The 24,564-nt window shown below is 40.9% G+C and overlaps 1 protein-coding gene across 4 annotated transcripts in view; it reads left to right on the top strand.

The window, feature by feature from the left end:
* The first annotated feature begins 7,321 nt into the window (after positions 1 to 7,321).
* LOC121271729 (activating transcription factor 7-interacting protein 1-like) overlaps positions 7,322 to 24,564 on the top strand; it is a 183,916-nt gene continuing 166,673 nt past the window's right edge. For 3 of the 4 annotated variants that reach the window (XM_041177929.1, XM_041177928.1, XM_041177923.1), the window contains exon 1: positions 7,911 to 8,075. The gene's annotated coding sequence lies outside the window, so the exon portion shown is untranslated. Of the gene's footprint in view, positions 7,641 to 7,910; positions 8,076 to 24,564 lie in introns of those variants that run through there. The other variant, XM_041177924.1, reaches the window with a different exon arrangement.

Below are 24,564 nucleotides of genomic sequence, written 5' to 3'. Positions count from 1 at the left end.
CAGCAACAAAATATTTTCATTATAGGGGTAAAGGAAGAGGAGTAGGCCATTCAATTAAAAGGAGAAACTTGCATTTATATAGCTGCCTTTCACTCCTCAGGATGCCCCCAAAGTGCTTTTCAGTATAGCCACTGTTGTAATGTAGTAAAAGTGACAGTCAATTTATGCACAGCAAGCTCCCACAAACAGCAATGTAACAATGATCAGATAACATGTAATAATGATGTCAGTTGAGGGATGAACATTGACAAATTCATCAGGGATAACATCTCTGCTCTACTTCAAATGGTACCATGGGATCTTTAACCTGGGAGGGCAGGGAGTAGATTATAGCTGATCGTTACCTTAAGTCTATTTTAAATTTTCAATTGACACCCAACCTCAACAGCTTTTCAACGAGAAGTGCTTTTGTACATCACTCCTGAATGGCATTGTTTTAATTGGAAGGTCATCCCCACTCGTTCTGGACTCCCCCCAACAGAAGAAATTGCTTCTCTCAATCCACCCTAACAACTCCTTTGCTGCTGATAATAGGCACACTTGGGTGAACATAATTTGCCCGTGAAATGTGATAGCATAACATGGTAGCATTAATTTCAAGTTGTGGTGATATTGTAGAGAATTATGGCAACTTGTCTGTTGTTTAAATGCGTGCTTGTAAAAGTAAGAGAGAAAATGGTGAGAGTCAGAGTGATTCTGACATTGGGATAACAGTATTGTGTTCTTACATCCAATGAAATATGCCACAAGGTTTTTTGTCCAATTCATTGACCCTTATAGCCAAACGACCAAATCCTTGTAACCTTTGGGAAGCAGAAGATGGATATCAATGTTTTCTCCTGAACATGTGTAATCCAATTTCTTAAGTACATCGAGGCATGGGGGTGCTGGTCCTTGAATCTATTGCCCCCTCCCACCCCCCAATACTGTAATTTTCAAATCTTTTTTGGTTGGAAGACCCCTTTACAAGTGGATTAGTAATCATGGATCCCATCTGTTTTGCTATAGGCCGTTGATGAGACCACTTCTGGAGTACTGTGTACAGTGTTTTCAAATTCAATTTCTCCTTAAGAAAAGATATAATTGCATTAAAAGCAGTTCAGAGAAGGTTCACTTGACTGATTCCTGGGATGAATGGCTTATTTTATGAGGGAAGGTTAAACCTATACCTACTGCAGTTTAGAAGAATGAGAGGTGATCTTATTGAAAGATATAAGATCCTGAGGACACTTGGCTGGGTGGTTACTGAGAGGATGTTTCCCCTTGTGGGGTAGTCTAGAACTAGGGGATACAAGGTTAAAGATTAGGGGTTTCTCATTTAAGGCTGGGATAGGAGAGTTCTTTTTCTCTCAGAGGGTCATTAGCCTGTGGAATTTTCTTCCCCAGAGAACAGTAGAGGCTGTGTCACTGAACATATTCAAGGCTGAGTTAGGTAGCTTTTTCATCAGGAAAGGAGTCAAGGATTATGGAGATCAGACAGAAAAGTGGAGTTGAGGCCACAGTCAGATCAGCCATAATCCTATCAAATGACAGAGCAGGCCTGAGGGGCAAAATGGCATTTTCCTGCTCTTAATTCTTCTGTTCTCCTCTTTGTGTTAAATTATAATATTGAAAGCACAAAAGTGTTTCATGTAAAGAGCATTTTAATAATGCTTTTAAGAAAATAAATACCTACTTACAGATGTGAGTGAGATAGGTGTGCCTACTTCTCACTGCTGAGCCTGTCTATCCTTGATTCAGTTGCAACTTGTATTATCACAACTCATGAAGCTGTCAAGAATTGCGAAGTCCTGGCCAAGGGCTACCCACAGAAAGTTAACTGCTCCTCCCTTTACAGATGACCAGCAACAGCTGGCTTTATTTCACACTTAATTTCACAGCAATGTGGGGTTGACCCTTAAATGCCCTCTGAATTGGCCGAGAAAGCCACTCCATTGTATCAAACCACTACAAAGTCTCAAAAAAGGAATGAAACTGGATGGAGCACCTGGCATCACCTAGGCACCGGAAAAGACAATGGCAACTCAGCCCTGTTGACCCTGCAAAGTCCTCCTTACTACCATTTGGGTCCTAGTGCCAAAATTGGGAGAGCTGTCTCACAAACTAGTCAAACAATAGCCTGACATAGTCATCCTCATGGAATCATACCTTACAGATAATATCCCAAACATCACCATCACCATCCCTGGGTATATCCTGTCCCACCGGCAGGACAGACCCAGAAGAGGTGGTGGCAGAGTGGTGTACAAGCAGGAGGGAGGTGCCCCTGGGGCATCGACTTTGGAGCCGAAGAAGTCTTAAGGCATCAGGTCAAACATGGGCAAGGAAACCTCCTCCTGATTACCATGTACCACCCTCCCTCAGCTGATGAATCAGTGCTCCTCCATGTTGAATACCACTTGGATAAAGCACTGAGGGTGGCAAGAGCGCAGAATATACTCTGGGTGGGGCACTTCAATGTCCATCACCAAGAGTGCCTCAGTGTCACCACTACTAACCGAGCTGGCCGAGACCTAAAGGACATAACTGCTAGGCTGGGTCTGAGGCAGGTGGTGAGGGAACCAACAAGAGGGAAAAACATACCTGACCTCATCCATCTGTCCATGACAGTATCAGTAGAAGTGCCTACCACACTGTCATAGTGGAGACAAAGTCCCGCCTTCACTTTGAGGGTACATTGTGTTGTGTGGCACTACCACCATGTTAAATAAGATAGATTTCGAACAGGTATAGCAACTCAAGACTAGCATCCATGAGGCGCTGTGGCCCATCAGCAGCAGCAGCAGAATTGTACTCAAACACAATCTGTAACCTCATGGCCCAGCATATCCCCCACTCTACCATTACCATCAAGCAGGGAATCAACCCTGGTTCAATGAAGAGTGCAGGAGGGCATGCCAGGAGCAGCACCAGACGTACCTAAATATGAGGTGTCAACCTGGTGAAGCTACAACTCAGGACTACTTGCATGCCAAACAGCATAAGCAGCAAGTGATAGATGGAGCTAAGCAATCCCACAACCAACGGATCAGATCTTAGCCCTGCAGTCCTGCCAGAAACAGTCGTGAATGGTGGCGAACAATTAAACAACTCACTGGAAGAGGAGGCTCCACAAATATCTCCATCCTCAATGATGGGGTAGCCCAGAACATCAGTGCAAAAGATAAGGCTGAAGCATTTGCTACAGTTTTCAACCAGAAGTGCTGGGTGGATGATCCATCTCAGCCTCCTCCGGAGGTCCCTGGCATCACAGATGCCAGTCTTCAGCCAATTTGATTCTCTCCATATTGTATCGAGGAGCGCCTGAAGGCATTGGATGCTGCAAAGGCTATGGGCCCTGACAATATTCCAGCAATAGTACTGAAGACTTGTGCTCCAGAACTTGCCATGCTCCTAGACAAGCTGTTCCAGTACAGCTACAACCTACCTAGCTATGTGGAAAATGGCCCAGGTATGTCCAGTACACAAAAAGCAGGACAAATCCAACCTGGCCAATCACCATCCTATCAGTCTGCTCTCAATCATCAGTGAAGTAATGGAAGGGGTCATCAACAGTGCTATTGTGCAGCACTTGCTTTGCAATAACCTGCTCACTGACTGCCAGTTTGGGTTCCACCAGGGCCACTCAGCTCCTGACCTCATTACAGCCTTGGTCCAAACACGGATAAAAGAGCTGAACTCCCGAGATGAGGTGAGTGTGATTCTTGACGTCAAGGCCATGTTTGACCGAGTGTGGTATCAAGGAGCCCTAGCAAAACTGGAGTGAATGGGCATCAGCGGAAAACTCTCTACTGGTTGGAGTCACACCTAGCACAAAGGAAGATGGTTGTGGTTGTTGGAGGCCAGTCTTCTCAGCTCCAGAACTGTAGGAGTTTCTCAGGGTAGTGTCCTCGCCACATCCATCTTCAGCTCTTTCATCAATGACCTTCCTTCCATCATAAGGTCAAAATTGGGGATGTTCACTGATGATTGCACAATCTTCAGCACCATTTGCAACTCCTCAGATAATGAAGCAATCCATGTCCAAATGCAGCAAGACCTGGACAATATCCAGGCTTTGGGTGACAAGTGAAAGTAACATTCATGCCATACAAGTGTCAGGCAATGACCATCTCCAACAAAAGAGAATTTAACCATCGCCTCTTGACTTTCAATGGCATTACCATCACTGAAACCCCCATTATCAACATCCTGGGGGTTACCATTGACCAGAAACTGAACTGGACTAGCCACATAAATACTGTGGCTACAAGAGCAGGTCAGAGGCTAGGAATTCTGTGGTTGGTAACTCCACCTCCTGACTCCCCAAAGCCTGCCCACAATCTACGAGGAACAAGTCAGGAGTGTGATGGAATACAAAAACAAAAATTGTTGGAAAAACTCAGCAGGTCAGACAGCATCTATGGAGAGGAAGACAGAGTTAACGTTTTGAGTCCATATGACTCTTCATCAGAACTAAAGAGAAATAGAAATGTGGTGAAATATAAGCTGTTTAAGCGGGGTGGGATAGGTGGAGCCAGATAGAGGGCCAGTGACAGGTGGAGGAAAAGGAGAGATTGCCAAAGATGTCATAAATGAAAGGTCAAAGGGGTATTGACAGTGTTGATATTAGCCAAAGGATGTGCTAATGGTGACATTAAGAATACTCCCCACTTGCCTGGATGAGTGCAGTACCCGCAACACTCAAGAAGCTTGACACTATCCAGGACAAAGCGGCTGCTTGATTGGCCTCCCATCCATAAACATTCACTCCCTCCACCACCGACGCACAGTAGCAGCAGTGTGTACCATCTACAAGATGCACTGTAGAAACTCACCAAGGCTCCTTTGACAGCGCACCTTCCAAACCCACAACTACTACCTAGGAGGACAAGAGCAGCAGATAGATGGGAACACCACCACCTGGAAGTTCCCCTCCAAGTTACTCACCATCCTGACTTGGAAATATATTGCAGTTCCTTCACTGTCACTGTCAGCAAAGCCTGCATCCCATGAATGAATAAAAAAAAACACTAAAGCCTCCAGATGCAAGACATCAATTTAAACTCACAGCATGCGGAATAACTAACTCCAGGTTAAACCAAAGATCCTGGCCGGCTTCTTTAGATACTCTATACTTCAAAACATGCATTTTTCTACTGTCTCATATGCGGCAGCCAAATCTTTTCTTTTGTCAGTGCTCATGTGAATCGGAAAGATCTTATAGAAAAATAACTTTCACAAAATAATTCCCTAACATTTCATTGGTTCATTGACAAGATGTTGGAGGTGATTGGACGACGATTATATCAGTCATCAGTTGCCAGCTCAAGAGCATTTGAAATATTCCTGTAAGGGCAGTGCCTGCTGGAAGTGAGAAAGCACTCATGGGAACAATGGGCAGTCACTGCTTTGCACACAATTATCAGCAATAATCACTGAAACTGCTGCTAATAACCAAAGTGTTCTTCGTCAAATTACCCACATAACATTTCTAGCTGCTATTCCTTTGCTTATTTCACTTACTCTCCTGAAAAGTCGCTACAAACCCATAAGACATAAGACATAGGAGCAGAAATTAGACCATTCGGCCCATTGAGTCTGCTCCTCTATTCACTCATGGCTGATAAGTTTCTCAACCCCATTCTCCCACCTTCTCCCTGTAACCTTTGATCCCCTTACCAATCAACCCCCAGTGGTCTGTGGACCCAGTTTGAGAACAATTGCCTTAATCATCCTTAATTTCTATTACAATATTACCTGCATCTCTAGTGGACCCCAGCTTATCTTTATCCTCCCTCTTTCTCTTAATATACAGATACATATTATATACATGTATATATATAACCACTTTTAATGTTATCCTTTAAAACTTTTGGAAGTTTTTTTTATCTCTTACTTCTTTTTTGTAACTCTTTTCTGTCCTTTATCGCTCTCGTAGGCCAAAGGATAGAATCATAGAACGGTTACAACACTGAAGGTGGTGATTTGGCCTTTTGCATCCATGTTGGATCTCAGCAAGAGCTACTCAGCTAGTCCTACTCCCCAGCCTTTCCCTTTAGCCCTTCAGGTAATCAGCAAATTCTCTTTCAAAGACCTCAGTTGAGTCTGCCTCCATCACACACAGGCAATGCATTCCAGATTCTAAACAATCACTGCATAAAAATGTTTATCCTCATGTCGCTGTTGTTTCTTTAGCCAATTACCTTAAATTGGTGCCCTCTGCTTCTCAATCCTTCCGCCAATGTATACAGTTTCTCCCCATCTACCCTGTCCAGACCCCTCATGAGAACCTGTATAAACCTCCTCTCTCTCGACCTCCTCTAAGGAGAACGACCCCAGCTTCTCCAATCTACCCACTAACCTTATTTGCTAAACAGTATGAAAAAAGGAATGTCTCCTGGAGTACCATAGCATTAAACAACAATAGTTTTGCAAATGATAACTTTTGTTTTCAAGAACCTGTATTTAGATAGTCCATTCAAAGCGAAAAAAAAAGTTCCAGGGTACTTAAAAGAAAATAAAAATTTCAAAAATTTAACTGAAGGTTTTTTTTTTGAGGCTGGTTATTTTTTGTATAAAACTCTATGGACGAAGTTGTCAGAACGTGTTAAGAACTTTTATTTGCACCATGTTAAATATGTAACAAGTTCCACCGCATGTTCTGCAAATCTGACGCGCCTTTGTGCTCAGCAGCGACACTGGTGGTCAGTCCTGGAAATGCGCAGGAGCGGTGGAGAATTGCAAGCTTTCGAGAAAACAACCGATGCAAATATTTAACAACGGTGCAATGGGTTGTTAAAGTTAGCATTTTTAAAAAAAAATGCAGCGTCTAGAAACCATTCGGTTCTTCCAATCTGGTCAGAAGTTCTCTGCATACCAACCTATGTAGGATTTTAAAAAAAAATCAGAATCCTATTGAAAAATTAATGCATCGTTTTCCTGTGCATTTGAAAAGAACGATTTTAAAACCAACGGTGCCAAGGCGACCCAAGCAATAAATTTGCAGCAGAAGCGTCTGCTTCGCTGCAAAACAAAACAGGCGAGGCTGAAAATTAGATCGACCGGGCTGCTATGCAAATTAAGCGCCCGGAATATTTACATACCACGCCCCCTCTCCTCCCCACTCCCCCTCCCCCCCCCCACCACCCCTATTGTTCTGCAGCGGGTGAGCTGGGCGAGCCAGTCATCTGAATTTGCATATCGGCGTCCGTTATCTGCATATAAGCCCTCGCGCCAGCTGTTGATTGGCGGCGAGCTTCCTAATGAGATGCATGCGAACGTTCTGTCATCTGCATATTAACCGTTCCCGGGGAGTCAGCGGCTACCCTCTGCGGCGCGCGGGGAGAGCGATCTGCTTCTCGTGAAGCGAGGGAGGGAAAGGGGAGGTCCTTCCTCAATGAATTAAAAAAAATTAATTATGCGCACTTTTAAAAAAAGAAATAAAATTACAGGGGGAAGCTGAAGAGGTGGGGAAGGAAATATAAGATGCGTTTTATTGCTTAATTTGCGTATTTTTCTAATTTGCATACCTTCCACGCGCAGCCGCCATTTTGTTTTAAGGGGGCGTGAGATATTTGCGGATAAACGGCAGCGGCGATAGTTGGGGGGAGGGGGATAAAGAAACGCCCAATGAAACGACCCTTTAACGCAGCGGAAAGGTAAGCGAATTATTTAAATTTATTCGGTAGTCGGGTGTTACATGTGTCGATAGGGGTTGAAGCGTATTTTTTTTTCTCTCTGTTGTAGTTTTTTTCCATACCCACCCCGCCCTCTTTCTCTCCCGGGCTGTTTGTTGTTGAGCGTCTTCGCCCCTGTGGGGCGGCCTGGGTGGCCCCGTGGGTGTGCCGTGTGTGTCTGCGCCTGCGCGGCGGCTGCAGCACTGGAGCTGCATGGCTGCTGCACGAGACCACTCGTGCGACTGCGCATGCGTGCGGCGCTCCCAGCTAGACCACTCGACAAACACACGCACACACATATAACAAACCCGTGGTGTTTGCGGGAGCTTCTTTCCACCCACCCTCTCCTCCTCCCCCTTCCTCCTTTCTCCCTCCTCTTGTATTAAGTGGGAACTTCGCTGGAAACTTCAGGTTAAGGTAAGATTTAATCTGGTTTATTGATCCAAAAAAAGCATTTAAATTAATTTCTTTTTGCCTGAGATTTTGCATTTCATCATGTAGATGCATTTTTTTGTTTATTTTGTTTTTTGGTTACACACTTCCATTCCCCCACTCATTTTTGTCAGCCTCTTTAATATCATGCTGAGGGTGAGGTGACAGCAAATGAGCTCAAGCAGCATCTAGCTGCATTACTGTAGGATTCTTCGTGCATGCATGTTTAGCTTCTAGAATGTTGCAAGTCATCACCTGACTTCTTCCCTGCACATGTATATACGCGTGAACAAGTGGTATTTCTGATTTTAACAGTGATTTTGTTGCACGGTTTAATTCTATTTGAGGTACTGCATCGGTACTAATTGTGTAATTTTAAATATTGGCATGTAACTGAGTGGGGGTCAGCTCAGTGCTGTTGCTGTCTGTGTAATAAATGTCAGAGGAACATTTAACCTAATTTCTGGTTATCCCTCACTCAGTAGCTCGATTTGCGATGCATCTGAAAATTCTGAACGAACTGGAAACCTGTATACTTGTGCAGAATGGGAACAGTAATTTGTGTGCACGATTCTGCTATGGGTCAGCTGAGAGATGACCTCCGAGTCGCATGGTCCTTTTGTATATTTTTTGACAAATAAAACCATTTATGACATTCCTTACCCATCTTGTTGATATTTAACACCTTCACCGAGATTGTTAACTTTTCGTTGTACATATACTGTGATTCTATTATTGTGCATATCTGTGACAAAGTGAGACTACATTGAGTTCTCTTGATGTAGTATTGAACAGTTTTTGCTGTTGGTGTTTAATCCTTGTTTTGTAAATTTTTGTTAAGTCTTCTACTTTGGATCCAGTCTTCTCAGGTGGCAAATTAAGTACTTCCCCTCATGGTGCTGTGACTAAAGACATTTGAGTAACAGGCTCCTAGTCCTTTCTCAAAGCTTCTCTGGGAGTGAAAGGGACATCTCTTGGGTGGGAAGGGGAAGTAGCTGGATTTCTGCTCAGTGCCTCCTGCAAAGCTGCCACCAAGAGTGGGAATTTAACGTTGTGTGGGAAATTGAAGTCCTATCCTGTTCCAGCATCACTCTCCTGTTTAACAACAGGTAAAAAGGTTTGTATTATAAACAAAGATTAAAATGCCATGAATCTGAAACAACTGGAAAATGCATAAGTATGCAAGTGAGTTAACATCTGGGAAAATTAACTGTTATGATGTGAACATAACAATGGAGGCAGAAGTAGCCAATTCGGTCCTTCAAGCCTGCTCTGCTATTCAGTGAGATCATGGCTGATCTTCTACTCAACTCCACCCTCCTGCACTTTTCCCATATCTGTTAATTTCCCTGGAATCCAAAAATATATTGATCGTTATTTTGGGGATACGTGGGCGTGTCTGACAGTTCACCATTGAAATGCATTTCTGTCGGTTTTCAGAGTAATTAAGCATTGATTGTTTCTAATGGTTTCTGTTTTAGTTGAATACTTTGTAAGCTGGATTGAATATTCTTTTCAGTCCAATATGACTCTTCAGAACTGAAGAAAATTAGAAACGTGATGGGTTTTATGCTGTTTAAAAAGGCGGGTGGGGGTGGAATGGTCAGGTAGAACATAACGGGAGGTCAGGGATAGGTTAGAAGATGGAAAAATTTAATTCTCATTGGCATTTAAACATTCCTGCTGTCTAAGCGATCCCTGATTTTCCTTTTGGTTCTACCTGACCCCTCTTCCCCTTTTTCAACAACATAAAACTCATCATACTTCTTCCTTTCTTCAGTTCTGAAGAAGAATCATATTGGACTCAACATTAACTCCATCTTTTTTCCACAGATGCTGCCAGATGTGCTGAGTTTTTCTTGCACTTCCCTTGTTTCAGATTTCCAGCATCTGCAGCATTTTGCTTTTTTTGAATATTCTGTTGTTAACATTTCAGGTCGCCTAAAATGTAAACTGTTTCTCTCCCTACAGAAACAGCCTGACTGGCTGAGTATTTCCAACATTTTCTGTTTTTATTTTAGATTTCAAGCATCTATAGAATTTTGCTTTTGCATACTCTGATTGTGTTCATATAAAGCAATTTTTAAAAACTGGTTGTTTGCATGATACACTTTAATAAAAGTTCTAACTTAACTTGAAGGAGCCTAGATTTGTAAGTGTAACTTTGTATTGATATACTTCAGACTAACACCAAGGTAGATTGTCATATTGAATTCAATAAATTTGGAAATTTGTAGAATTGGGTCAGAAAAAGTGACGTTGAAGGCTACTGGACTGATAAAAGTCCAACTGGCTCACTAATGTTCTTGAATGTTGCAGAAGTGTGGAATGCATATTATGTAAGAAATTTCAATTTTGTTTTCCTTATGTTCCAAATTTCTGGGTTTTTAAACCCCCTAATCCAGTAGCATTTGCCTAAAATGGTTGTGTAAAATGTCCTGGAAGAACTTGTGGAAAGAACACTTAAGCATTGCTGAAAAAAGAGATTTGTTGAAGTTTTTCGTCTTGCACTCTTCAGGACCCTTCAAGAATCCCAACATAAGAGGAAAACAATTTATGCTGTGTGTGAAGAGTGCCGATTGGTTGGCAAGTGCATCTTGATTGTGATTCTCTTAACATACAGTATAAATTGTTGTTTTTCCCCTTATATTGGTATTCTTACGAATGGTCCTGAAGAGTGCAAGATGAAAAGCTTTGACACATCTCTTTTTTCAGCAGCACTCAAGTTCTGTAGTACCAGATGACTAAAGAACATTAACTGCAGCACAAGACAGCATTAGATATGTGCACCTATAACACACATGGTGAAGTATATTTCAGGAGACCTTGATTTTAGTGTTTCGGCTTTTTGTTTGATACCTTGCTACAATGGTGTATTTCCAAACAAGGTTTGAATTAGTGATAGCAACCATTTCTGAATTCAGATGAACTTTGTGTCAATTTGGTGCGAAAATAATGCTCATGCTTGCAACTTGTTTACTTTTAAAAAAGGACATTCAAATTTGAGTCAAGTGTGCGCAGTGAAGCGCTAGTGTATTGCTCCTATCTGCTTGAGAAAAAGTATTCAGTGGAAAATATTTCAGTATTGTGACTGCTGGAAGATTATTTTTTCCAAAGTGGGAGAAATGAAGTCACAGGAAGTGGAATGCAAAAATATTCAAAAATATGGAAGATAAAATGACTTTAACAGAAGCAGGATAAGAGAGAGAGCATCCATTCTTTTATGGGGGGTTCCAGGTCTCCGTTTAGCGGGGAATTATCTACAGCTCTGTCACTTTGCAATATTTGTCCTATTCAATTTCCCACATGGACTCCAGTCGAACTTTTCTCAATCTGGTATGCATATTCTCTCGCATATATTGGCTTGCAAAATTGGAGGCATTTTGTAGGGAGGGGATCTCCATTATTTGTCAAGCATTTGACTCCGTGTCAGATGTTGTGGTTTCCTGTCAAATGACCAAATTATTTTAATTACTGATCATCGTTCAGATGTTTACATCACTTTTTCACAGGCCTAGTCTCCACTACCCCTTCAAAACTTCACCATGATGCCCAAGCCACTGGGTGTAATGAAGCATCACGGATACTTGTATTTTTCCTTGGTAGAAATGCATGTTGAGCTATTGGTTTGATTCATACTCTGTTCCTGAAAACTTTTTGTGGCTTATGGGTAGCTTCATTAAAATGACTGTTGCCACTGTCCCGGGCAGATCACTTTCAATAGGGTTTTGATGATGGCATTAGCATGATTATTGACTGCATCGTTTGTGGGCAGAAATTTCATGACTACTTCAGTCAGTTATATTAATTGGCTGACTTTTTTCAGAACAGCGGTCAAATGTTCCCAACTTTGAGAAGGAAGATGCAGAATAGAAGGATCTCCAGTCTCTGAGAGGCTGTGTGGAGAATTTTGTGGTAAAAGCCAGGATTGTTACCCTGATGAGTTCCAGATGTATCCTGGGATGAACAAGAAATCCATTATTGACATAGTGGACTTGCCTACTATTTGCAGTTGCTTTGGTAAAAACACCGCTAGGCTGTTGCAGTAATATCTTAAGTCACGTATCTGAAAAAATTGTTTGCATGGTATCGAACTACTGCTAGTCTTCAAACACCAAATGAAATATGGCAAGTTTCTGGTCCAAGGAGGAGGTTTCTTTCTTTTTTAAAAAGGATTTTAAATAGATGTGTGCTGTAGAAGGTTACATCCAACACCTTTTCAGCAAGTATCTGCTTCCTCCAGACAAATATCACCCAGGTAATGGATGATATTTGTATGCCCAGATCGATTGACATACTACCCATTTTGGCTATGTACCCAGTTAGTGAGGCTTCTGTTGCAGATTAATTAAGCAATTAATTCCCAAACTATAGCTGTAGAAAGGTTGAAAGTACACTGAACAAGAGGCTTGTGTGAAAATCAGCAGCATGGGCCCTAAGCTTGGAAATTTCTCCCTAAACCCCTACACCTTCTTTTAAGATGCTCCTTAAAACCTACCTCTTTGACCAATCTTTGGTTGCCTGCACCAGAATTTCTATATAGCTTAGTGGCAGATCTTGTTTGATAATGCTCCTGTGAAGTGCCTTGAGTTGTTTTTACTATGTTAAAACTACTATATAATTTAAAATTGTTTGGTCAGACTTCTGCTAGTCAGTAATGGCAAGCTTTGTAAAAGAATAAGAACTGCATTTTTATACCTGCCTGGAAACTTGGGTTACTTTGCAGCACCATCAAAGGAATGGGATCGCCCATCAAATGACTGTGATATGTGACCATAATAGTCAATGGAGGGAAATTCTCCTTAGAGGAATCTGCTTGCAATCAGGAGTGATATCACTCCTATTCATTTGACAGATTTGCTGCAAGCTGTTTGGCAGCTTCCATTGTTCAGTTACCAAACATGGCCAAAAGAACTGAACACAAGAAGTGAGGTGAGAATGACTGCCCTTGGATCAAGGAGCTCAAGCAAAATTGGAAGCCAGTGCAAATCAAGAGGGGGGGCTTTCCACTGGTTGGAGTATACCAAGCAGAAAGGAAGATGGTTGTGGTTCTTGGAGTCCAATCATCTCAGCCCCAGGACATCACTTCAGGAGCTCTCAAGATAATGTCTGAGGCGCAACCATTTTTTTGCTGCTTCATTAATGATTCTTCCATCGTAGGTCAGAAGTGGAGATGTTTGCTGACTTCAATGTTCAGTTTCATTTGTGATTTCTCCAGATACTGAAGCATCTGCATACAGAAAAGCTTGGATAATATCCAGGCTTGAGTTGATCAATGGCAAATAACATTTGTGCCACACAATTGCCAGGCAATGACCATCTCCAACAAGGGAGAATCTAACCATCTCCCCATGACCTTAAAAGGCATTGCATTCACTGAATCCTCCACTATCAACATCCTGGGGTTACCATTGTACAAAAACTGAACAGGACCAGCCATATAAATACTGTGGCTAAAAGAGAAGATCAGAAACTGGGAACTCATTGGCACTAATTCACTGTCTGACTCCCCAAAGCTTGCCCACCATCTAAAAATGCAAGTCAGACTTGACTTCACCAGTCAGGAGTGTCATGGAATACTCCCCATTTTCGCAGATAATGTAGCTCCAACAACACTCAAGCTCTACACCATCCAGAACAAAGGCAATCACCCCATCCATCATTGTACATTGGCAGCAGTTTGTAATATTCACAAAATGTACTGCAGCAACTTGCCAAGGCTCCTTCAACAGCATGTTCCAAACCCACATGGGAACCCCACCTGCATGTTCCCTCCCAAACCACCCATCATCCTGACTTGGAGCTATGTCACTGAGTCAAAATCCTGGAACAGTCTCCCAACAGCACTCTAGGCCTACCTACAGCAGATGAAATACAATTGTTCAAGAAAGCAACTCACTGCTTTGAGGGCAAACAGGAATGAGCAATACATGTTGACCTTGCTGATGATACTCCAATCCCATGAAAGAATATTTTAAAACTTGTTTCTTGTAAGGTGGTTTCCTGCCCAACAATATGGGGCTCTGCGCAAAACTGAAGTTTTGATTGAACATTCTTTATGCTTTCCCATTTGTTTTCCTCCACAGTTTATTTAAGATTCACATGAAGGAGTTGACAGTCAGAGACCTGCCTGACCAGATTGCCTGTCTGATGCTCTGGCACTCTGAATCGTGAGAGGCATTTAAAATCCTGCACAGAGTGGCCATATTTGGGACATCAATCCTTTGTCTTTCTGCATGTTATTTTAAAAACTAGAATTTAAAGTCAGCAATAATTACGTTGCTAAATTCTGGGAAATCCTAAAGATTGCATTGGCAAGTGTCTTGTCTGCTGATGTAATGGACACCGTTTCAAACCAGTGGCATTTAGTTTACTAGCAAGTTGGAAATGCTGCTAGATTAGGAATACTTGCTGAGTTTTGCTTCAATCCTTTTGTTGTCACTATTTTATTTGCTGAAAGAGTTTTGTAGGAACTCTCCTGAAAGGAGCATTTTGATGTTCTGGTTCATTTGCAGAGGTGGGGTAGGATAGGGAGCATTTTTCCTTTTGACTCCTAAGTGGACATTAATCTGGTTCTAAGCTATCAACCTCTTATCTGATGTCTCTTGTTTCTACTATTGAAAGGAATTGTTTTGCCTTATATAGGTAGGGCTAAAAAAGGACTCTATCAGAAGGATATAGAAAACTAAGAAACTGTAGTGTGGATTCACTGGGATGTAACCAGGGATGAGGGGTTTTAGTTATGTGGAGGGACTTGAGAATTTGCGCATTTTTCACTATTGCCAAAAGATGACCTGATTTGAGGCCTTTTAGATTATAAGGGATCATTGAGGTAAATTGTTTTTTTATTAGACAACCAGACAGCAATTTAAGATCATCTCTCATTGAATTATTTTCTGATTAAAATTATTTGAGGTCACAGTGAGGAGAACAATTTTGGCTCATAATTCATCCATCCAGAATGACCCTAAAGTCCTCACGTTGCTTAATTGATTTTTGGGTTGACTTTATTCGAAGTCCATTCCATGTGTTTATTATCAGTCTAAAATTTACTCTTTCACAGTTAAATCCTGTGACCTCTCTTCCATACAGTTTTTAATTATATAAATATACTACTGTCACCTCTCAGAATTGTCCTTCATCACAGAAGAATCAAATTTCTGCAGCATTTCTTCATTACCCAGACCTCAGAGACTTGGGGATAATCCTTATGGCCCACCACTGTCTCCCAAAGCTTGAATGTCTCCTTTTTTTGTTTGTAGGAATGACTAAGCTCAGTGGAAGAAGTTCAACCTCCACATGCAAAGCTTCCTAGACTCGCCCTCATTTCTCTAATAATAAAATAGGTAAAATGCTGCACATAAAAACAGAACATGCTTGAAATAATCAGCAGGCCTGGCAGCATCTGGAAAGAGAAACAGTTAACATTGAACTTTTGTCAGAACTTGGAGGTGTTGATTATTACTTTCTTTGGGCAAAGAACTGAGGGCACAATCTGGAATAAGGGTTTGATTTCAGCAGAATGGAGGAATTGAATATACGACTGCTGAGGAGACAGATGTCTTTAAGGTCACTGTTCCTAGATATCCTTCTACTCTCTTCCCTCCATGGGATTGACTGCAATTGCTGTTTACATCTTACAAGAAAGAGAGCAACAGTTTCTCTGGGAGGAAACCAGCATTCTACAACAATGTGGGTATTTGAGTGGGCACAACACTTTCTTTGGCATAAATACAAAAAGTATATATGTACTTGTGCCTTAAGGCACAATGATCTTAAAGCCTATACAAAGTGTCCATAATATTGAAATACATTACATGACCTCCAATTATCAGTTCTGGATAGATTACTGTGGAGGAGGCATAATACTGATACATTGCTCTTCCCTATAAAGAGCTATATAATGGAAGCAATTGTTAGCAGTCGCTGTTGCAATATGCATTAGCGCGTTACTAATGCAAGGAAAACACCTTTAAACCAACACACTCTCTTTTGTTAACTATGATCTGAACTCATCACTTCTATTCCTAGCATTGCTGTTGCTGTAGTGTATCAAAACTTTTCTCTGATCAACCCAAAATTTAGAATTATAGAATCTCTAATTGTACTGGATTTTTAAAATATTATTTTGGTTGAGAATATCACATCGCCAGTATCATGTTTTATGGAAATTCAAGCAACAGCATTGTATTTTACAATCCACATTACAACTGCAGAGTACTTTAAAATCCACATTGGGATCAACAAAAAAAAAAGTGATCACCAAGCAAGCCAACGAAAAATCAGTAACAAGATTTCACTTTTTTTGTATTTTAATTGAACGGTCAAATGAAAGTCAATATATGTTATACATTACACAGTGGATACAAAGTTAGATGTCACTTTATTCCATGGCTGCCCTGATGGTAATCCGTGGTGAATGTTCCGTTGAAATTATGTCAACTGTGGAGTTCACATGTAGGCTAAGTCCAGTAGGCCCAAAGAGTAGGTGAGATGAAACAGACTGTCCAAAACTCCTGAGCCGTGTGTGGCAACATTCAAAGACATGTATCCCAAACAGACAGTTTCACTAACTGACACATTCTGATGGTGATGGTTTTCCTTCAAATATAACTCGCGAAGAGGAAAATCTCCAACCATGGCCTCCATTGGAGTATTATCAGGATAGTGACTCCACGGATAGAGCACACACCTTTTTTACAAAAATATTGTAACACTTATTGCAACATTAAAGTACCAGATGTTCCTGGTGTAACAGTTTTTCATCACAGTATGAAAACAGCTGCTGTAACCTTGGGCAAGGTAGTGAATTTTGTACTTGGACAGATAGAAAGGATTAGGATACAAGTCAAACAGTTTGCTTACTTTAGAGCTTCACCCCACCCCTCCCCTGCCTCAATCCCTCAAAGTTTCAGTTGCTTGAAGGTTTTTTGTTATTTGCAAATGCTGCATGCATTGCAGAATTACTTTTGATTTGACTTGTATGAAATTAGTTAATTGGACTATCCTTGACAAAAATAACAAAAATCCTTGGTTGAAGTTTATCTTCTGAAGTGTGGAATAATTTTAGAAGTTGCTTCACATGAAGAGATGCTTCCAAAAGCTCACATGTATTACAGTCAGCCCTGAAAGCTGATTTCTCTACTGTGGGGAATAACTTATTTGTTGAGCATTCAAACCTTGAATGACATCTGGATCAACAGGGCCCTCCCTGTCCCATGATTTGAATTTATCACCTCAATTTTCCGAGCTGCCTGCAGATAGTTTACTGGAGTTTCATAGAAAATGTTCAGCGGTTAGATAACAGGTTGGACCCGATTTCATGCAACAGTTTTAAATCCAGTCAGTGAAGAAGGACTGGAGTCTTGGTAAACATGTAGTTGTACATTTGTTTGTACACTTGGAGCGTTAGAAGTGAATAATGAAAAGTGTTCCATGTTTCTTTATAATACTCGAGTTTCAAAAAAAAAAGTGCTGTTTTTGGGCGTGTTCGATTTTTGGATTTACGCATAAAGGATACTCCACCTGTGGATATATTGGTCTATTCAGCTATATCTACTTTCCCAAAGTCCCTTACTCATTCTACTGCATCAATTGATAATATCATCGCCCTTGGAGTCAGAAAGTTCTTTATTTGAAGGCATACATCAGATCTTGAGCACCAGAGGTGGTAGGCTGGCTTGAGTGCTAAGGAAAATGCTGCATTAAATGGTTCACATTTGTTGGTTCCAGTCCTTTAGGTGAACTTGAGATTTCATGCCTTCCTTTTAGAAGGATGGGTAGTTACCACAGTATCCTCGATAACACACTACCTTGGCAAAAATCACCAAAAGATAGTTAACTGGTCATTCACCATCTTATTTGAATGATCTTTCTGATTGTATTATGGTTACCAAGTTTGCTTGCAAAATTAATTATTGTGTATGTATATGTGTGCAGTGCTTTTTGAGATGTAATCAAGCATTATTTAACGCTAGGATTTTTTTGTACTTTTTAAGAAGCTAAGAACGTCGTAGGAACCAAGAGAGGGGGTAAATTAATCTGTTAAGTCAGGGAAAGTCACTAATTCCAGCTTGTCTCTTATGTGAACTTCTGAACCTTTCAGAATTTTTTGATGAAGTATTGCAGTGAACAATATTGTACCAGTTATTTCTCTTCCTTGTCTGATGGTGATGAATGTTGCTAGTGGTTCTAGGAATGCTAGCAGACTTCTAGCATCTTACCCAAGTATTACTTCACCAGTTGGGACAAGCTGTTCATCAGCTGTGAATTAGGTTAGTGAGTAGTAGACTACTTAACTCTAGGAGACTAATAAACATAATCCTGTTTTCTCAGTATCCATGTGTTACACTTGTAACAGCAGTCTTTGGACAGCAGCCACAAGCGGAATTTTGCCTAGCTGTTCCCGAACTCTCCTTTTACCCCAGCAGCGAGTTGCCTTCAGGACAGTTATGGTGGTAGCCCTCCAGTATCTCACGAATGTGGCAGTTATTTATGGAACTCAAAAAGTTGAGTGTAAACACGGAGCTCAAACATAGCTGAACTTGACTATGTTCTTGTTCGTTGCTGTTCCAGAAAGACTCACTGGATAACGATCGAGGGCAGGAACTACTGCTGATTCTTAGTTTTGCCAAAATGCAGGACTGCTGATGCCAGTTGTAACTCTGCTTTTGCCCTGGTGAAAATCAGTTAATGCACTGTAGACTGCCATTTGAAGCTTGGTCTGAATGGCTTATTGCTTAATTAGGCCTGAAAATTCGGGGGAGCTACAAATCAGGAGTTCTCTATAATGTGATGTATTTGAAACTCTAAAGTCGGGCTACTCAAAGAAACTAGGGAGGTACTAGTATCAATAAGTTTTTGTTACTACAGTAAAAGGAATAGTGCCAAAGGGAAAATACAGCTAATCCAGGGAATTATAGACCAGTTAGCATAATGCCATTAGTAACTAAGGTGCTTCACCATTCAGGACCCCTCAGACACTGAAGCAGTCCATGCCCAAAGTCAGCAAGACCTGGACAATATCCAGGCTTGGGCTGACAAGTGGCAAGTAACATCCACACAATGACCATAACAGCAAGAGAGAATATAATCATCAATTCCATTACCATCACTGAATCCCCCACTATCAATATCCTAAGGGGGTTACTGAATTGGACTAGCCATATGAATACTGTGGCTACAAGAGCAGGTCAGAGGCTAGGAATTCTGCAGTGAACAACTCCCCTTCTGACTCCCCAAAGCCTGTCCACCATCTACAAGGCAAAAGTCAGGAGTGTGATGGAATACTCTCCGCTTGCTCCCACAACACACAGGAAGCTTGACACCATCCAGGACAAAGCAGCCTGCTTGTTTGGCACCCCATCCACAAACATTCACTCCCTCCACCATTGATGAACAGTGGCAGCAGTGTGTACCATCTACAAGATGCACTGCAGGAACTCGCCAAGGTTCCTTCCAAACCCATGACCACTACCACCTAGATGGACAAGGGCAGCAGACAAATGGGAACGCCACCACCTCGAAGTCCCCTCCAAGCCACTCACCATACTGACTTGGAAAGATACCACTGTTCCTGGAAGCTCACACCCACAGTGCTATTAAGGAAGATGTATAGCACATGGACTGCAGCTTTTCAAGAAGGCGGCTCACCACCACCTTCTCAAGGACAGTTAGGGATGGACAATAAATGCTGACCTGGCTAGTGATGCCTACATCCCATGAATGAATTTAAAAAAACACTAAATCTTAAGATCGGATAACAAAACATCTATAGATGAAAAATATAATAAATACTCAGCATAGCTTTCTTAAGACAACACCCTGATTAATCAACCTCTTGAATTTTTGAAGAGTGAAGATAAGGGCAATTCAGTAGTTGTGGTATATGTGGACTTCCAGAATACCTTTGATAACGTAATGCCTAAGTTCAGGGCATATGAAGTCAGGACCCAGATAGCAGAATGGTTTGAAAGACAGCTACAAAATTGAAAACTAGCTTCGTGTTAGCAGACATTTCTTGGACTGGTTGGCAGTGGTCTACAGGGATAAAAGCAGAAAACGCTGGAAATAGTCAATACACCAGCATTTGTGGAAAGAAAAGCAGTGTTAATGTTTCAGGTCAATTTCCAGCTTTCCCAGTATTTTGCTTTTTATTAGTGTTCCACAGGGATCTGTGGTGGGACAACTGTTGTTCAGCATATACGTGATTTTGATTCAGAAGTTGGAAATATGGTGTTGAACTTGCAATGATTCCAAAGCAGCATGTATATTTATATGGTGTACTGTACCAAAATACAGAAAGACATACATGGACTGGAGAGTGGGTGGATAAGGCAATTAGGGATGGGCAATAAATGTTGGCCTAGCCAGTGACGCCCACAAACTTCAAAAAATGAAATTCAAAAAGGCAAAGTGTGAGGTGGTTCATTTTGTTATGGCACAGTGAATGGTAAATGCTGAGCTGCTCAAATCCCAGAGGGAAACTTGAAACACCTGCCACAACTGTTTCTGCAATTTGTATTTTTATTTGGAGATGTGTGCTTTGAATTCATCATAAGTCCATGAGTCTTGGAGGTTTTGTTTTACAAAACTAAATTAAACATTTATTAATAAAAGAAATGTTTTTTAAACATTTTAAACATATACATAGGTCTGCAAGCTCCCATAATGAACCTAACTCTCAGTTACATCTCTGTTAAAGCAACAGTAAAACAAGATGGATTTCAACAGATACAGGCGAAGCACACAGTACCCTGGACAGTGATATTCAGAGTGAATTCTCTTAACTTCAGTTTCTATAAGCAGCAGCTTGGTACACAGAGGCTGGAAGCTTTTCACACTTGTTAGATCTTAGAATGTTTTCTTCTTACACACAACCTCCTCCTTAATGCAGGTTTCAATGTAAATCCCATTGTCCCAATATGTCTTTGCAACTTTTACTTTTTCCATAATATAAATATTTCATAACACTCATTATTAGTAATCTTTGGGAAAAGTAAACACTCTGTTGGCTAGGTGTAATAGCTTACCATCTCTTCAAAATTCACTACTCGGGTTTATCTAGAAATGCAGATGTTCTTCACAATTCCATTCTAAAACTTCAATCATGTTTATGTATTTAGCATTTCAATCCTAGTTTCCCTTCTGATACATCAAAGCACCCCGACTAGCTGTCTGCAATTCAGTTAAAACCCCATCTTCAGTTAAAACATAACTATATACAGAAACTAAAACAAACCCCATTATTAACCTACCTTTACAATAAATTATCAACAGAAGTCATTCCAGTCCAGTGTCTGGATTTATAATTGTCCAATTTTCCCTTTCAGCTTCAAACTCTTGACAATTCATTTGCAATCAGTTTTTCTCATCTAAGCACATGTGTAATCTATGGATTAAATGGCTGCACTAATAAACTCAATCTCAATAGCCAAGCACTTTTGCCTTGAAATTTGTCCAGAAACTTGAAAGGATTGTGGTCTGTATAGACAATTGTTTCTGACGAATTGTTTGCCATGTGAATCCCTAAATGCTGCAATTCTAACACTAGACCTTTTGGATCGTTGAATATTTTCTGTTACACATTCAACTTCCATGAAAAATACCCTATCCGTTTTTCAATTCGTGTCGTCATCTTGTAACAATACGGCCCCAGTGCCTATATCGCTTGTGTCAACGGCCAACTTTAAATTGCTTGGCATAATTGGGTACTGCCAAAACTGGTGTCATAGTAAATGCAGTTTTTCAAACTGTCAAATGCCTTCTGATACTCCTGTGACAATTTGAAACTTTTTTTAGTAGTTCAGTCAACGGAGCAAACACACTGCTATGATTTGATAGAAATTTCCAGTAAAATCTACTCATGCCCAGAAATCTCAAAACTTCTCGTTTTGTTGTGGGCATGGGGAAATCCATGATATCTTTGGTTTTCACACCTCTTGGAGCCACCTTACTATAAGATGGAGGAGTAGGTGTAGGCCATTCAGCCCATTGAGTCTGCTCCACCATTCAATGAGATCATGGCTGATCAGATAATCCTCAACTGCACTTTCCTGCCTTTTCCCCATAACCCTTGACTCCCTTACTGATTAAAAATCTGTCTATCTCAGCCTTGAATATACTTAACAACCCAGCCTTTACAGCCCTCTGCGGTAAACAACTCCACATATTCACACCTTCTGAATGAAGAAATCCCTGCTCATCTGTCTTAAATGGGCGACCCCTTACTCTGAGATTATGCCCTCTAGTCCTAGACTCTCCCAGAAGGGAAAACAACCTCTCAGCATCTACCCAGTCAAGCCCCCTAAGAATCTTATGTTTCAATGAGGTCACCTCTCATTCTTCTAAACTCCAATGGGTACAGGCCCAACCTACTCAACCTTTTCCCATAAGAAAATCCCTCCATACCTGCTGGGATCAATCTAGTGAACCTTCTATGGACTGCCTCCAATGTCAGTATATCTTTCCTTAGATAAGGGGACCAAAACTGTTCACAGTGTTCTAGGTGTGGTCTACCTAGTGCCTTGTATAGTTTTAGCAGGATTTCCCTTTTTTATACTTTGAAATAAAGGCCAGCATTCCATTTGCCTTCCCTGTTACCTGCTGAACTTGTGTACTAGCTTCTTGGGATTCATGCATGAAAACCCCCAAATTCCTCTGTGCTGCAGCTTTCTGCAGTCTTTCACCATTTAAATAATGTTCAACTCTTCTGTTCTTCCTGCCAAAGTGCATAAACTCACATTTTCCCAGATTATGTTCCATCTGCTAAGTTTTTTCCCACTCATTTAATCTGTCTATATCCCTCTGTAGACTGTCATCCTCACCACAGGCCTTCCCACCTATTTTTGTTTCATCTGCAAACTTGGCAATAGTACATTTACTTCCCTCATCTAAGTTATTAATATATGTTGTAAATAACTGTGGTTCCAGCACTGATCCCTGTGGCACTCCACTAGTTACAGGTTGCCGTCCTGAAAATGCCCCCTTATCCCAACTCTGTCTCCTATTAGTTAACCAGTTCTCTATCCATTCTAATATACTATCCCCAATACCATGGGCTCTTATCTTATTAAGTAGCCTTATGTATGGTACCTTATCAAATGCCTTTTGCAAATCCAAACATATTACATCTACTGGTCCCCTTTATCTATCCTGCTTGTTACCTCCTCAAAGAATTCTAATAAATTTGTCAGGCATGATTTCCCCTTCATAAAGCCATGCATATTATATCTTTTATAATAGACTCTAATGGTTTTCCTAATGACCGATAAGCTACTGGCCTATAGTTACCTGTTTTTTTTTGTCCCCCTCCCTTTTTGAATGAGTGCTCATTGGAAGTTTTCCAATCCTCTGGAACTTTTCCAGAATCTAAGGATTCTTGGAAGATTGCTACCAGTGCATTCACTATCTTACCATATCCAGTGATGTGGCCTAGATGTAACTTGTGCTTTTGCAAATTCACCTTTAGCCAAGGTTATTACCAAATTAGCTTCTTGTAATTGATAAAACAATTCTTCCAGATGTTGTAAATGCTCCTCCCATCCTTGACTGAAAGCTATCAAGTCGTCAATATAAACAGCACAATTGCTCAGTCCTGCAATTACTTTGTCAGCCTTTGAAATGTTGCAGGTGCATTTTTCATACCAAATGGCATGACTTTAAACTGATGTAGTCAATCTGGCGACAAAAAAGCCAATATCTCCTTTGCTTTCCCCGATAATCATACTTGCCAAAGTCCCCTTAGCAATTCAATCTTTGTGATAAATCTTGATTGCATTGAGAAAGTGGGACAATCTTCCAACAATGGTATAGGATATGAATCTGCTTTTGTCACTGCATTAACCTTTTGATAGTCCACACTTAACCAGTTTCGCTACCAACACAATAGGTGAACTCCAGTTACTGCAACTAGACTCAATGATGTCATTTTGAAGCATGAATTCAATTTCTTTCTGTACTTGTGATAACTTTGCTGGATTTAATCTATAAGGATGTTGCTTTATTGAAGATGACACTTCTACAGATATATCAAGTACAGCTAAATTTGTCCTCCCCAGCTTATTCCCACAAATAGCTTTGTGTTACTACAATAGCTTCTCCAAATCACTGACGCTTGTCTGGAGGGTAACTCAATATTACATTTAAATTTTCAAGTATCCCCTCATTATCTAATTTGATTTGAGGAAAATCAGTTTCAGAATCCTGCATTTCTATCTCTTTATCTACCACCACAAACACCTCCTTTTGGTCCTCTTCCCTGTCAAAGTACTTTTTGAGCATATTTACATGACACACCCTCTGCTTTCTTCTGTTTCGAGTATTTATTAAATAATTTACTTCACTCAGCTTCTTCTCAATCATATAAAGCCCACTAAAGCTTGCATTTAACGAGTCACCCATTACTGGTAACAGAACTAGCAATTTTTCCCCAGCAACAAAACTGAGCTGTAGCTTTCCCATCTGCCTTCAATTT

Source organism: Carcharodon carcharias, chromosome 31, assembly GCF_017639515.1.
Source record: "Carcharodon carcharias isolate sCarCar2 chromosome 31, sCarCar2.pri, whole genome shotgun sequence".
NCBI classification, from domain to species: Eukaryota; Metazoa; Chordata; class Chondrichthyes; order Lamniformes; family Lamnidae; genus Carcharodon; species Carcharodon carcharias.
This window is presented reverse-complemented; position numbering and strand designations above follow the sequence as displayed.